The following is a 14,765-nucleotide window of genomic DNA, read 5'->3' as shown; positions in this document are numbered from 1 at the left end:
AATGTTACAATGAGTTTAACATCCAAAGTGGCTATTTAAATGGTCTTGTTTTGAGTTAGAGAACAGTGTTGTTTAATGGGTAGACCTACTTTTTCTGTCCAATTATTTTGACTGAAAGACTTCAACATACAAACAAAATCTGCCAATACCTCTCTATTGCTGGTTAATTGGGACTTTATTAAAAAACTAAAGTCCTTATAAGAAAGAGTCTCTCAAGTGCTCTTGCCAAAGGCCTACATCTCTTGGGCATTATTCCAGGTAATGCCACCCGTCAAAAGACTGCAGAATCCAGATCCACAATGAATGTTTTCCTGTAGATAACGAGAGGGCATCCGTCTGCTGTGGGATGGGCAGAGATTGGAGGTAGATAATGATCATCTTGTTTCCTGTAGCATCACTAGAGACAGAGCTACGCCACTTGTAGATGTTTTGCACTACAGTAAAATACATGCATTGCTGTTGTGATAGTTAACAAGAACCCCCTGTTGAGATTGTTCTCATCCTCAGATGGAGAATGCTCATTTGATTGAATGTATGTGTTGTACTTTTTTATTGCATGTATAATGGATCAACTTCAAGTTCAAATGTATTGCCACATCACAAGTTTACAGGTGTAAAAGAGTGGGTACATTTATTTTTTTCTGATAAGAAGGCACAATATCAGATATACAATATACATGTCAGATTGACATAGTAAAAAATACATAAGGTGCATGGTCAAAATAGAAAATAAAGAGGAAGAAAAGCTTGTGCAAGAAACTAAACATTTGCAGCAGATATAAATAGCAGCACATATAGAATCACTGTCTTGAGCAGGTGTGAGACAACACTTAGCAGCAGATATCAAGTGTGTTACTGCAGATATACAGTACAGTACAGTACGCATGTTAGATATCTGCAAGTTTGCAGTTTATGGTATTGGCTGGTGGTGGGGAAAGAACCTAGCACACCTTATAATGCTGAGTATTCAGTCAACTCTGACATATGTAACCAAATGGACCCATAAGGGCCCATTTGGTTACATTTGTACACAACTCGGAGTTAAATGAACACTCAAGATTTTATTGTACAGAGTCCCAATGAGAAAGGAACAGTCTCTGAGGCATATCACAGTAGCTTCCCATGCCTTTCCTTGGTGACAGCTAATTTACCTCTATTTGAATGGGACACCCCGCCACAGGGAAATGGTACCCTGTAGCTACTTACTCTCCCAGGCTCACCACACACTAATGTAAAATAATTTCCAATATCATGGCCAACTGAGAAAAAGAGTGATAAAGACATCTTCTCTCACACTCAAAGGACAGCTGTCTATGCAAAACTTAGTATTCATTTATTTTTCCTTTCAAATCTTCACTACAGGCTTTAAAGGAGGGATTTGCATTCATATTAGAATTCTAGAGTCTATTATTAAGATAAATATATGAATTATAAATCCATTTAATAATCTATCATAATGTTTGGTGCATGCAAGCAGAAATGAGTAACATTATAAGACATACTGTACATGGAACAGCGCCATCTTTCATGCATATGTCAAGACGTGATAAGAAAACCCCCAAACATGGCCACTTTTAAAGTGATATTATGCCAGGCACAATGATGATTTATCACCCACACTGCAGGGGACTGCAGAGAATTGGGTCATTGTGAGACAGCCGCATTTTAACTAACTCTGCTCAGTGTAATGAACACTATCCAAAACTAATTAGTGTAGACGTGAGAACATCCCATTATGTCCTCAGTAGCAGGGAGAGCTACAAACTGGAACACGATCAGAACACAGTTTAAAATGTGAATGAATAAATAAAACAACCATGTCTGCAGTGCCTGTTGTATACACTAGCCTACAGTAGCAAGACCATCTCCAAACTCAATGCATTCCACCATTCATTATTGAATTGAGTTCATTATGCTCTAATGATGGCCAAAGGAATATTGTAGGGGAGCACAGAGACAGTGGCTGAGAAAGAGAGAGAGAGAATGTGTCTTAAAACATGTATTAATTTATGTGGTTTAAAACGTATGCGATGCCCCCACGAGCTGTTTTTAAATTCATCTTGATGTTGGTAGAAAAGTGCAACATGTTCACAGTTGCTGTAGGATATCATCTGTGGCGTGGGGAGGAGGAGGCCCAAGGTTCTTAAATCTCTGATATATGGTGCCAAGCCTCTAATCTCTTATTACTCTTATTATATTCTTAAAATATCTTACATTAAAACATTTAAAATAAAATCATATTACATTTTCCCTTCCTAGATATTATTCAGCACAGAGTGAAACAAAAGATTATGCTGATTACACCAATATTATGTGTGATGTGGTATTTAGACCGATGAAGACAAGAGCACAGCGGGGGACTCATATAGTCTTTGTCTCGACTCGCCCTGGTTTGCTCCTGTGTAGGCTTCACTGATCCATTACTCACATGCTCCATGCTTGCCTTTCAGCAGGAATCCAGGCCACACTGGCAGGCTTTAAGCCTGATTTATAACTACTTCTATAACTGTGTCACACACCGGGAATAGCCGATCGACAAGCTCACAGCGCATCGCAGACGCATCGTGGTTGTGAACGTTTGAGCTTGTTGATCTGCTATTTTTGACAGCATAAACAGAGTGTTAAAGGTAGGGTAAGTGATTTGCTTTGGTTAAAATAAGTGTTAAATATCTCTATATTCTGATAGTACTCATAGCTATAAAGTGTTTGTTCAGTATTAGGAGTCTCCTTGTCTCTCCAGCTCTTTATTAAACAGAAAATGCATTTTTGTTTCAGTTTCAGTTTCATTTCCAATTTTATCCAATCAGAATAGAGAACATAATCAGGATATAGATTAAACAAGTGAAATTGGAAGTGATGACACTAAGAAATGAGCAGGCAAAATTGGAACTGGAACACTATACAAACTAGAAAGTCTCCGCCAGGTCAGGTAGGTTATTATGGCCTCCTGGTGGCGCTATAATAGGCCAATGTGAAAAGGGTGCCATTTATTCCTAGGCTGTGCACGGCAATCGGACACTGCATGCATGATTTGAGGCATTTTGTTCAAAAAATGTGTTTTGCTAATTTTGACCTGCTGGTGGCGCTATAACATTCCAATGTTAAAAGGGTGGCATTTGTTCCTCAATGTAGTGCAAATGTGCATTCAAAGTTTCACCACAATCGGACGCAATCATGATTTGCGGCATTTTGTTCAAAACGGGCCACTCCTGCAAACATGAATGTCAATGTTAGCCAATCAGGATGGAATATGAAAAATCAAACAGATCCGTCTTGATCACATGACTATAGAGATCATGTGTACCTATTTGCGTGAAATTTGGATCAAATCTGAAGGCTTAATATCAAAACATTTGTTTTACATAAGTCTGCCTCCTGGTGGCGCTATAAAAGGCAAATGTGAAAAATGCAGGGCAAAGGTTTTTCCTTGGCCTCTAGAGAGTGTGCATACAAAGTTTTACACTGATCGGTGCAGTTATAGGTAAAAACACGAATCGGCCTGTTACAGCGCCACCATGAGGCTGATTTGAACATTTTCAAATGGCATTTCTTCCTCGGCCTAATAGGAATGTTTGAGCAAAATTTCACGGAAATTGCATGCTGTGTTCATGATTTGAGGCATTTTGTTCGAAACGGAGTACTCCTGCAAACTTTGAAAGCCAATTTTTGCCAATCAGGATGGAATATGAAAAATCTGAAATTAGCCGTTTCTTTTAATGACTATAGAGATACTGTGTACCGATTTGGGGGATTTTTGGCCAAAATCTGTAGGAGTACTGTCCAAAAATGTGTTTTGCAAAAAGCGGCCTCCTGGTGGCGCTATAACAGGCCCATGTGAAAAATTTGGGGCAGAGGTTCTGCTCTGGCATCCAGGGAGTGTGTGTGCACAGTTTCTCTGCGATCAAGCCAACGGTGCCGGAGATTAGCTGTACACAAAATGACAGAATGACGGACGGACACACGGACGGACACACGGACACACACACGGACGGACGGACGGACGGACAGGGGCGAAAACATACTCTCGCCATGCCTTTCGGCCTGGCGGAGACAATTAAGCTTAAAAATTGGTACTTTCTCCTGATTGGCTGAGATTTTGACACCTACCGAAAAATGTATTTTCTGTTTATTAAAGAGCTGGAGAGACTGAAAAGAGCTGAAAAAACACTCTATAGCAATGATTACTATCAGAATATAGTATTTTAACCTTTTAACAAAATACTTTTTGTTTTAACCCAAAAAATATCAGCTTATCCTACCTTTAACTAAGCATTATACTTTGTCATAGGACGAGCATTCGGTATATTAGGCATCACATGGTCATTGTTTGACAGGAATAAGGTGAGAACTGGGAACATTTACTAAAATATTGAAATGACCAGTGGGCTTGTGATCAACAAAGGAAGTATAGTGACAAAGACTGTTGGTAGCACTTGTTATGCATCCTATGTGTATAACGCATCATGAACATGCTTATAAGGCATTGTAATGCTGATCATAACCCTGTATGATCAGATGTATAAGAGCTCATAAATACTCATGATGCTTTATAACCATAACCATAACACATTATAAGGCATTTTATAATGACTTATAAGTATCAAGTGTTATAATACTTCATAATTGCTGCCAAGCTGCCAAATTAATTCTCATAGTTATAATCCATTATAATCAATTGATAATGCTTTATTATCACAGTTATAATGTGTCATAATTATTATAGTGCATTATTATAATGCATTATACTACGATTATAAGATTATAAGTGGTAATTTGTTACTTCATGATCATTTGATGAGGCTTTATTATCACGTTTATAATGCCTTATTATCACTTATAAGGCATTATAAGTTTTTATAAAGTGAACATTATGATAATTTTACAAGGTGTTATTATTAAAAATGTATCACCTTTAAATCACTGTAATAATGCCTTATAATTACTGTTATAATGCATTACACTATGATCATAAGTTATTATAAGTGGCTATTTGTTACTTTATGATCATTTAATAATGCTGTATTATAATGTCTAAAATGCCTTATACTCACTGTCATAACACATTTTAATCTCTGTCATAATGCCTTATTATCACTTATAATGTATTATAACTGTGATCATGATGCATTATAGCAGAGCATTATCAATTGATTATAATGGATTATAACGATGAGAATTAATTTTGGGTTGCATAGCAAGGGTTACAAAGTGGGGAGCAATTATGAAGTATTATAATACTTGACATTATAAGTCATTATAACATGCTGTATAATGTGTTATGATTGCATTATACGTTGTTATGAATATTTATAACTGTAATCATCACGTGTTATAAGCGTAATAAAATGCATTTATACTGGAACTTATAAGTCATTATAATAAGCTTTATAATGTGTTATGGTTATAAAGCATTATGAATATTTATAAGCTCTTACAAATATGATTATAAAGGATTATGATCAGCATTACAATGCCTTATAAGTATGTGTATAATGCGTTATACACATGGGATGCATAGCAAGTGCTACCAGACTGTTTACTGGAACACTCTTATTGTCTCCGTCAATCCTTTAGCCCTGGCCCCTCAAGGACCGACCCCCTGGAGGGTCCCAGGCCCTAATTCCACGCTCGATTCTCGAAGGATTTTACGCGCCGACTGTTTACAGTGTTAAGGTTTTTCTCCAGTGTGGACACGCTGGTGTGAGTTCAGATTACTTAAATCATTGAAAGTTTTGTGACATTGTCTGCAGCGGAACGGCTTTTCTCCGGTGTGTATAAGCTGGTGTTTCTTCAGAGTACCTGCCTCGCTAAAACTCTTCTGACACTGTTTGCAGTGGAAAGGTCTTTCTCCAGTGTGGACACGCTGGTGTCTTGTCAAAGTACCTGACTCACTGAAACTCTTGTCACACTGCTTACAACAGAAAGGTTTTGCTCCAGTGTGGACACGATGGTGTCTTGCCAAAGAACCTAACTGACTGAAACTCTTGTCACACTGTTTACAGTGGAAAGGCTTTTCTCCAGTGTGGATACGCTGGTGTCTTTTGAGAGAAGCTAGCACCCTGAAACTCTTGTGACACTGTTTACAGTGGAAAGGTTTTTCTCCAGTGTGTACGCGCTGGTGTATCTTCACAAGTCCTAAATTACCGAAGCTCTTGTCACACCGTTTGCAGATGAAAGGTTTTTCTCCAGTGTGGATACGCTGGTGTCTTGTCAAAGAACCTAACTCACTGAAACTCTTGTTACACCGTTTACAGTGGAAAGGCTTCTCTCCAGAGTGGATACGCTGGTGTTTCCTCAAAGTACTTAGCATATTGAAACTCTTGTCACAGGCTTTACAGTGGAAAGGTTTTTCTCCAGTGTGGACAAGCTGGTGTCTTGTCAAAGAACCTGAGTCACTGAAACTCTTGCTACATTGCTTACAACAGAAAGGTCTTTCTCCAGTGTGGACACGCTGGTGTCTTGCCAAAGAACTTAACTCACTGAAACTCTTGTTGCACTGTTTGCAGTGGAAAGGCTTCTCTCCAGTGTGAATACGCTGGTGTCTCTTCAGATGATGTAACTCACTGAAACTCTTGTCACACTGTTCGCAATGGAATGGCTTTTCTCCAGTGTGGATATGCTGGTGTGCCTTCAGATTACCCAACTGACTGAAACTCTTGTCACACTGCTTGCAGTGGAAAGGCTTTTCTCCAGTGTGGACACGCTGGTGTGAGTTCAGATTACTTAAATCATTGAACGTTTTGTGACATTGTCTGCAGCGGAACGGCTTTTCTCCGGTGTGTATAAGCTGGTGTTTCTTCAGAGTACCTGCCTCGCTAAAACTCTTCTGACACTGTTTGCAGTGGAAAGGTCTTTCTCCAGTGTGGACACTCTGGTGTCTTTTGAGAGCACCTAACTGACTGAAACTCTTACCACACTGTTTACATATGTGGTTTTCTTTCCTGAATAAGTCATCAGATATATCTTTACTTCTCTTGGCTGAGTTAAAATCTTGGTAAGATCTTGATTCATCAGTTCCATCTCCTTTTTTCTGGTTGGTTATAGAGCTGGCAATTTGAACGTCCGCTGGTTCTTCGTCAAAGCTGCTGCAATCCTTGGACTGTGATGTGGATGGACTTATGTGTTCTCTTTTGGCTTGGAGATTGTTACTCATCTTCTCTTCGCCCGCGTGTCTCTCTCTCTCTCTCCTCTATATGTCTGTCTTTTTACTCGGGCTGTCTCAGTATATTGTTCTTGACTTGGACACAGACAAATTTGAAGTCTATTGGCTTTTATGGGTCAGGAAGATTTGCCCTCATATAGTCTCTTTCAGACCCTTCAGTCTTTTAGTTATCCATCCGTTTTATCCTCATCCTTTTTTACTCAGAACACTTCAATTGATTATGTCTGAAGTAACAATTTCTCTTTGATGTACTGTTCTTATATATATAGCTTATGTTGAGCGGATTTCTGGTCTGATGTCACACAAAACACAAACTGTGGCCAAGCATTCCAAACTGCTGATTTGCGCAGGCGTCATTGCAATTAATTTATTTGTCATTGTATGCTTGGAGATCGGACATATTGGAGCTGGAGTCGTGATGTGAGTGTGTAGGGCTGGTGATCCTACTCTGGGACCACCACAGTATCACACCCCTCCTCCCGTCCCGTGCTCTCGTGAGTGTGGGAGCGGAGAGGGACAGTGGGGGAAAGGCATGCAGCAAAATCCTGAGCCACCGGCGTCGCACCGCCACCCCCCGGCCCCGTCTCCAGGGCAGCTACTGCCGCTGTCGCCTACCGCGCTCGCTCTTGTGAGTGGCTTTGCGACCCTGCTCCTGGGGTTGGGGCTCTGGGGACTCTGGGTGAACGGAAGTGAGGCCCCGGTCCCTGGTGGTTGCCCTTGCCTCTGTAGCCCCACATTTGCATCACATTTGCCCAATAATAAGTCTTAATATTTATATAGGCCCCATTTGATGTAGATTGAGCATGTCAGGACCAGGTAGCCTGGTAAAGCCCCTCAGGAATGGAGTCTGGCCTGAAGGCTTGTCTGGGCGTTTCTAGCCCGTTCACCAAATGGACGAGCCTATTAGCGTCGTCGCTCATCGTTCTGTGATTGACAGTGCAAGTTGGCCAATCAGGTGGAGAGTTCGAGTGAGCCCGAATGGAACCGACAAAAATGGAACGAGCCGCCATTGTTTTCTGTGGGCAGTTAAACTTTTTACTTTCGGTTTTAAAACGCTCTCAAACTTCTTTTTTGAGGCACGGAATTTACTTTTAAGATATCGCTTGGATAGAATTTAGTTGTTTAACTTCATATATGTGGTCAATTAATCATGACAGAGCCTATTTAAAAATAAAAATTCAGAGAACCGGCAGGGGCGGGCAGTGACACGCATGTATCCGAATAAGGCAACCTATTTTGGGCATGGCCGTCTCAAAAGTCCCCTTGCGTCACATTAGTCTGGAGGTGGTAAAAATGCACTGCTGATTCGCTGAAGGGGAACAACGATCATTGGCTGAAGGGGTTGTCAGTCAACGGTATTACCCCCAACTCCAGCCCACAGCCAATATTGCAGAATGGGCGATCATGCCAGACTCACTCCTGAAATGAATTACAAATGAGATTTCCGGAGGGAGGGTTTACCAGGCTAAGGACCAGGGGCATCACATTTTAACAAAAAACATATCATGCCTGAAACAAATGTTTTTAAAGGTGTCATGACATTCATTTTCACTTTTTTTATTTTCAATGTTTTATTTGGGGTTTTATGACCTCAATTACACCCAAAAAAACTGAACTTAGAACATTCAGTGGATTTTCTGTGGTCTGGGGTTTTCTGAATAATTAGGCTGAAAAGTAATCTGAGCTTGGCCCTTCGACAGTGAGGTCACAGTCGATTAATCCCGCCCACTCTCCTCCTCGCCCCTCCCCTCCCCTATCCTTTCCTTTGGGGGGGGGCGGAGCAGAGGCGATGATTGACAGGCAAAATCCCTCACCAGCGACACCCGCAGGCAAAGATTTCTTTTTTCATTGCAGTTGAAAAGGCTTTAGAAATGTGAGAGAAAAACACCTGCCATGGATCACTGGAATGGAATTTTCACTTAAAACTTTTTGTACACTTTTGAAGGACCAGGACAAAGACTTTGAATGTGGTGTAAAAGTGAATGTCAGTAAACCTTTAACAAAATGCCTCAAATCATGAATGCAGTCAGTGTCCGATTGTCGTGCAAGGCCTAAGAAGAAATGGCACCCTTTTCACATTGGCCTATTATAGCGCCACCAGGAGGCCACAATAGCCTACATGACCTGGCGGAGACCTGTGCTCCGAGGAGCACTTTTTCTAGTTTGTTATATCATTTCAAATGCCTCCCACCACTTATTCAGCTAGAAAGGGAGAGGGGTGATCCCTGTCATTACCCCTTTCAATGGCGCTTGTGCACAGAGAACAAATCTACAGAATCTACGGTATAAATGCACAGAATATCTGCGGGTGTCTGGTCCCCGCATATCTCAAGAATTGTCCGACTGATCGACTTCAGACTTGGTGTGTGTATCAAAGAGGACCTGCGGGAGTGATACTGAATGGCGAGTGGGAAGTCAGTCAGATTGGCGGTTGTCCAAAAATATAGATCCTCAAATCTCTGTATCTGTCTGTCTGTGTCCCTTTTATGCCCATATATGAAGATCTCTGTACCTGTCTGTCTGTCTGTCTGTCTGTCGTGTCCCTTTTATGCCCATATATGGAGATCCCTGATGTCAGCAACCTGTTGAACCAGGACATGTGTCATGTCACTGCCCAGCCTCACCCCTGAGTATGTAGCCATCGCTGTTTCCCTCTTCTTCTTCTTTCGTGTATCATCATCATTGATGATACACGAAAGAAGAACACTGACTTGGTTGACTATGCAGGCATCGCTGTTTCCCTCAAATGGAGAACACAGACTCAGTTGACTGAGTAACACCCAAGTGCCAGGCCCTTATTGACACACTTTCCCTTCCTTGGTTTCCCTTGGAAACCTGTTCGATGCTCACGCATCAACCACTGTGACCACTGTGGTCATCCAAAATGATGCAGATACAAACTGTAACAGGGAGCGAGTACAGGTGAAAGGTCAAGGACTGCTTCAAATCACGGTTGCCATTAAATAAAAAGCCTGTGCCACAAGTTCTAGCTGGCTGACATCCATTCTGAGGCGCTGGATCTGCTCGAGCAATGGGGAGCTGTGGGGGGCATTCATAGATCCCAACTTTACACAGGTGTCCCTTAAATATTTATCCCTTAAATATTTAAAATTGACAATTTAGGCATTTAGCAGACGCTCTGATCCAGAGAAACTTTCAATAAGCAAGGTAATCACAAATAGAATGCAGAGACGGTGTAGGGCCTCAAGAAACTAGGATCCCAGGTAAACCAAGAACCTAGCATCTGTCTAAAAACATTCTTGAGAATGAGTGAGCAAGATATGTCTGAGTGGTAGCCATATCTTGGTCAATTGCTTGCATCAATCGAGGCAGAAGGTGGCAGGAAGGGGTACAGGGAGAGTGAAGTGCTATAGGGAGCCTGAAGAGGCAAGTGAGTCTTCAGATTATGTCAGAAAATTGGTAGTGAGTCTGCAGTTCTGACTGCAATGGGGAGTTATGTTCAACAGTTTTAAACATTGCCACGATGAGACCACCATTTACTGTAGTCTAGTTTTTATATATATATCTATACACAACATTGCACCCCAAATGTGCGGCTTGATTTATTGGCAAAATGTTCAGGATTACATTTTTAACGCCCACACTTCTGAGATCAAATAATAAAGAATTCTTCCTCTTAATTGATATTTACTGTACGTCTGCGTGCGTGCGTGCATACCATGTATACAGGTATTGGTCATTGATATCTTCCCTATGTTTTTATTGTTGACAGATCCAGCAGTGAGGAAAATGTCAGTTCCCAATGGTAGTGACACATAGCAAACAGGAGGTAGAAACAGGTTGCTGTGGTGTGGTGTGATGAAGACCTTTGCTTTATTGGTTTATTGGGCTCCTTTATTGGGCTCTGTTTATTGACAGCTTGTTGCCAAGCTCAAAAATGTCAATTCCCACTCAAGCATTGTGCTGTGTGGAGTCGAGAGGCATGATTTTGTGCTGTGTGGATTGCCAGTGCGGAGACTCCACCCCTCTTTTGAAGATCACTTGATGAGTAGCATTTAAATTGGTCAAGTTTCCTAGATACGTATGTAAATGAATTTTATACTGTGGTATATAATTAGGTAATGCAAGAGACTATAAGTGAAATAATTTTACGTCTCTGCAGAAGATTCCCTTTACTTCGATTTGCTTGGTTATTTTTCATCTTCCTCCTGAAAATACCCAGCCCTGACCCATTGTTGAACAGCAGCTGCGATATACTAATTGCGTATGTTAGCGGCACATAAGAGGAATTTGTCTCTGTCACGTTGGTGCATTAACAGTATAGAAACATATTCAACCATTTACTCAAAACATTAAGATAAACAAAATAACCTATAAATAATATTGCTTAATTGGCTCGAGAGTTGAAATAACAGCAATGCTGGATACAAGCCAAGGTCAGATGGATCATATCAGAATCAAAATGTATAAAGCATGCTCCAAACAACTTTCTGAGGGTCATGATTTTAAGTTATAACCTCATTTGTGACTTGGCCTGAATTCTTCTTTCTTTATGGAGCCTGTAACTGACACTTACACTACATATCATGAGAGGGGAAAGGGCACACAGTTGGGTATTACATATTGTAGAGATGATGTGAGATAAATGTGCGGTAAAGCCACATAATCAGTGCAGCTGTCAACAGTAAGTGGCTGAAGTTGCAATGGCCTTAGCAATCGATAAAGCAATGCTGCCAGGCTAGCAATCACCAGCAACAGCACAGCTATTAGTCTGAGTTGGGCTGGGCTTGCAGGGGCTAAGTCAGGATATCTCTTAATGATATCTGGGATTTATGATCTTGATATCCTTCGTTATCAACTTCTGGGCATCAGAGTGAAAAATGAATCTATAAGTGATGCAGAACACAGTATATTGAAAGCCATGCACGCTGTACAACATGCTCAACAACACGCATGCACGTTTGCCAGCATGTACACGCACAGACACGCGCACACACACACACACACACACACACACACACACACACACACACACACACACACACACACACACACACACACACACACACACACACACACACACACACACACACACACACACTAATCATTTATAAATTATTTGTTCAGTCTAAATATATCAAAATTTGTAAACAAGAGAGCATCAGCTTATGCAAGAGAATTATGCACATTAGAAATTAATTAAAACAAATCTGAAAACATTCTCTTAGCCAGAAGGAAGTATTCAGTCTCAACAGCATAATCTTTTGTATATTGTTGAAATTTCAGCCCCTTAAAAGAAAACGTGTCCTTAGAATAAGTCATGGGGGTTCACAAACATTTGTAGATGACTGTGCATAATTCTTATACTTGATAATACATTCATGAATGGAATATGCAGACAGTTAATCATTTTTGAATTACAGTAACAGAATATTTACAATCATTGTCTTAATCACATTCAGATATTCTGTATTTTATATTATATATTCTGACAGACTGTCATTATCTTCACCGAGCCAAGACCTTCCTGGGTGCCGCATCTGAATTTGCATGCCAGACAGATTAGCTATTTAAATATGTACTTCTATATGATCATAGTTTGCTGAAATATGCATGTTCATTCAGGAACAAGACATTTATAACTGTCAAAGCTTAAAGATCACTTAGAAGTGGAGAGACAAAATGAATAAAAAATGAAGCTGCGTGTTTTCAATTTGTGCATAATATCCTCCCATATAAAATTATTCATGTGCAATAACTGTTCATTGTCTACCAAATGCATCCCAAGAAAAGAACAGAAAAAACCCCAGAAGATACTAATTTGACACAATTATACATGGTTAGAGAAGCTTTGCACAGTATCTAGCAGAATATTTTATACATTTATTTTATATTATGATGAGTGTTGATTGTGTTTAATGAGGTCCATAGATCAGAGTGGGCCATGGTGACAGTGTATGCAGCCTTTTGATCTCAACACTGCTGCCCTGGAACTGCACTTTAAATTAATTAAAGATCTGCCACAGAAGGTGACTAAAGGTTAGCCACCAATTAAAGGTCAGCTCAGAGCCGAAGCCTTCACAGTAAAATCCTCGGTCTTGATTTAAGTGTAAAAATATAGTTAACTCATTAATTAAGACCTGAGGCCGATTCTACAAATGCCTTCTAAATCATGTAGTTCTCAAACATTGTGATATCTCATATAATGAAAATAAATAGACTGAATGTCATCGTTAACACACAAATTAAGCTTTGTACAAAACCTGTCAGAGAGCAGTATTTCAGACTGAAGCCAGTCTGGTATTGGCCAGTTTCCTAATTCATTCCAACCCTCCATCATTCACCAGATATTTCACACACGCAGTGTTAATTTAACTCGAGTCAGTCTACAAATGGAACCAAATGGATCCTTACAGTGCAGGACTGTCTAACGTGAGCTGATGCACACTGACAAACGTATTACAGTCTACAGCATTGAGGTACTTGACCAGGGAATTCCTTTGACTTACTGTCAAGCTAATGTAACAGAGTCACTATTCATAAGAGAATTATCAAAATAGACTAAGATAGCTATAGAAGGAGTGATATCATTTGATTAGCTAAATTGTTAATCCTTTAACTGTGAACCTGAGAGTAGATATTTGACATTGTCTTTTTTAATAAGTTGGCTGATTGAATAATACTGTGCAATCAACTTAAAAGTCACCACTGTCTGAAATAGCATGGTTGCTTGGGCTTATTTCCCATCTTTTTGTTTTCCAATATGTTTAAGGATCATTTTGCTGATCCCTGGAGCCAGTAGTGCGATGGGCATAAGTTAATTTGGGTCAACTTCAGGAGTTAAACACATCACACAGACACAACGATCTACCATCTGTGAACAGCAAACCCAGAGGGAGAGGCCAACTGTTCCGCTTAATGTGATATGAAATCTTCTTCTCAGAAAACGTCCCTGGAGATTGACCACCGGCATTGTATTCAAATTTATTCAGAACCGCCTAATAGGGAGTGATGGGTGGTTCTGTTTTGCTTTCCAGAGGTCCAAAATCAAATCATATCTGATCATAAGGTACTGTAGAATCAGATCAAGTATTGTGTGTTCACATACAAGGACTCGACTATGTTTCATTGGTGAAAACATTATATTGAGTGAGATGAGAGAGTATAAAAAGTATAAAATGCATACAAGTAAAATGTAAATAGGGTCAGACCAAGTGTGAGCAGTATATGCAATGTGAACAGTATGTCCTGTGATGGGATAAGGCATGTATCATATATTTCACAGACCAATAATTAGCAATGCGGTGATATGTTAGATATTGCAAAATGTTTACATACTACATTGCACATATAGATATTGATGCACTCAGTAGTGAATGACTGACTGACTGACTTTGTCTGAAATCATTGCAGAGTGGACCCCATCATCTGTGAACCAATGAGTCACTCAGAAGTTAGACTGCAAGTTTTTGCAGGAATATGACTCCTGACCTTGTCAGCCCGGTGAATTGCTAACAGCATCAGACAAGGTAAGGTAATATGAATTGACAGTCCTGGCTAGTGGAGCCACAGCTTTTGATTTATGCATCAAGTTATCCGAGAATCTTTCACCTAGCATGTCAAAAAAGCTCCCACTCTCCAC

Source organism: Gymnoscopelus braueri (assembly GCF_963280865.1).
Source record: "Gymnoscopelus braueri genome assembly, chromosome: 19".
Classification (NCBI taxonomy): Eukaryota; Metazoa; Chordata; class Actinopteri; order Myctophiformes; family Myctophidae; genus Gymnoscopelus; species Gymnoscopelus braueri.
The sequence above is the reverse complement of the archived record's forward strand: the minus strand, read 5'-3'. Positions refer to the sequence as shown.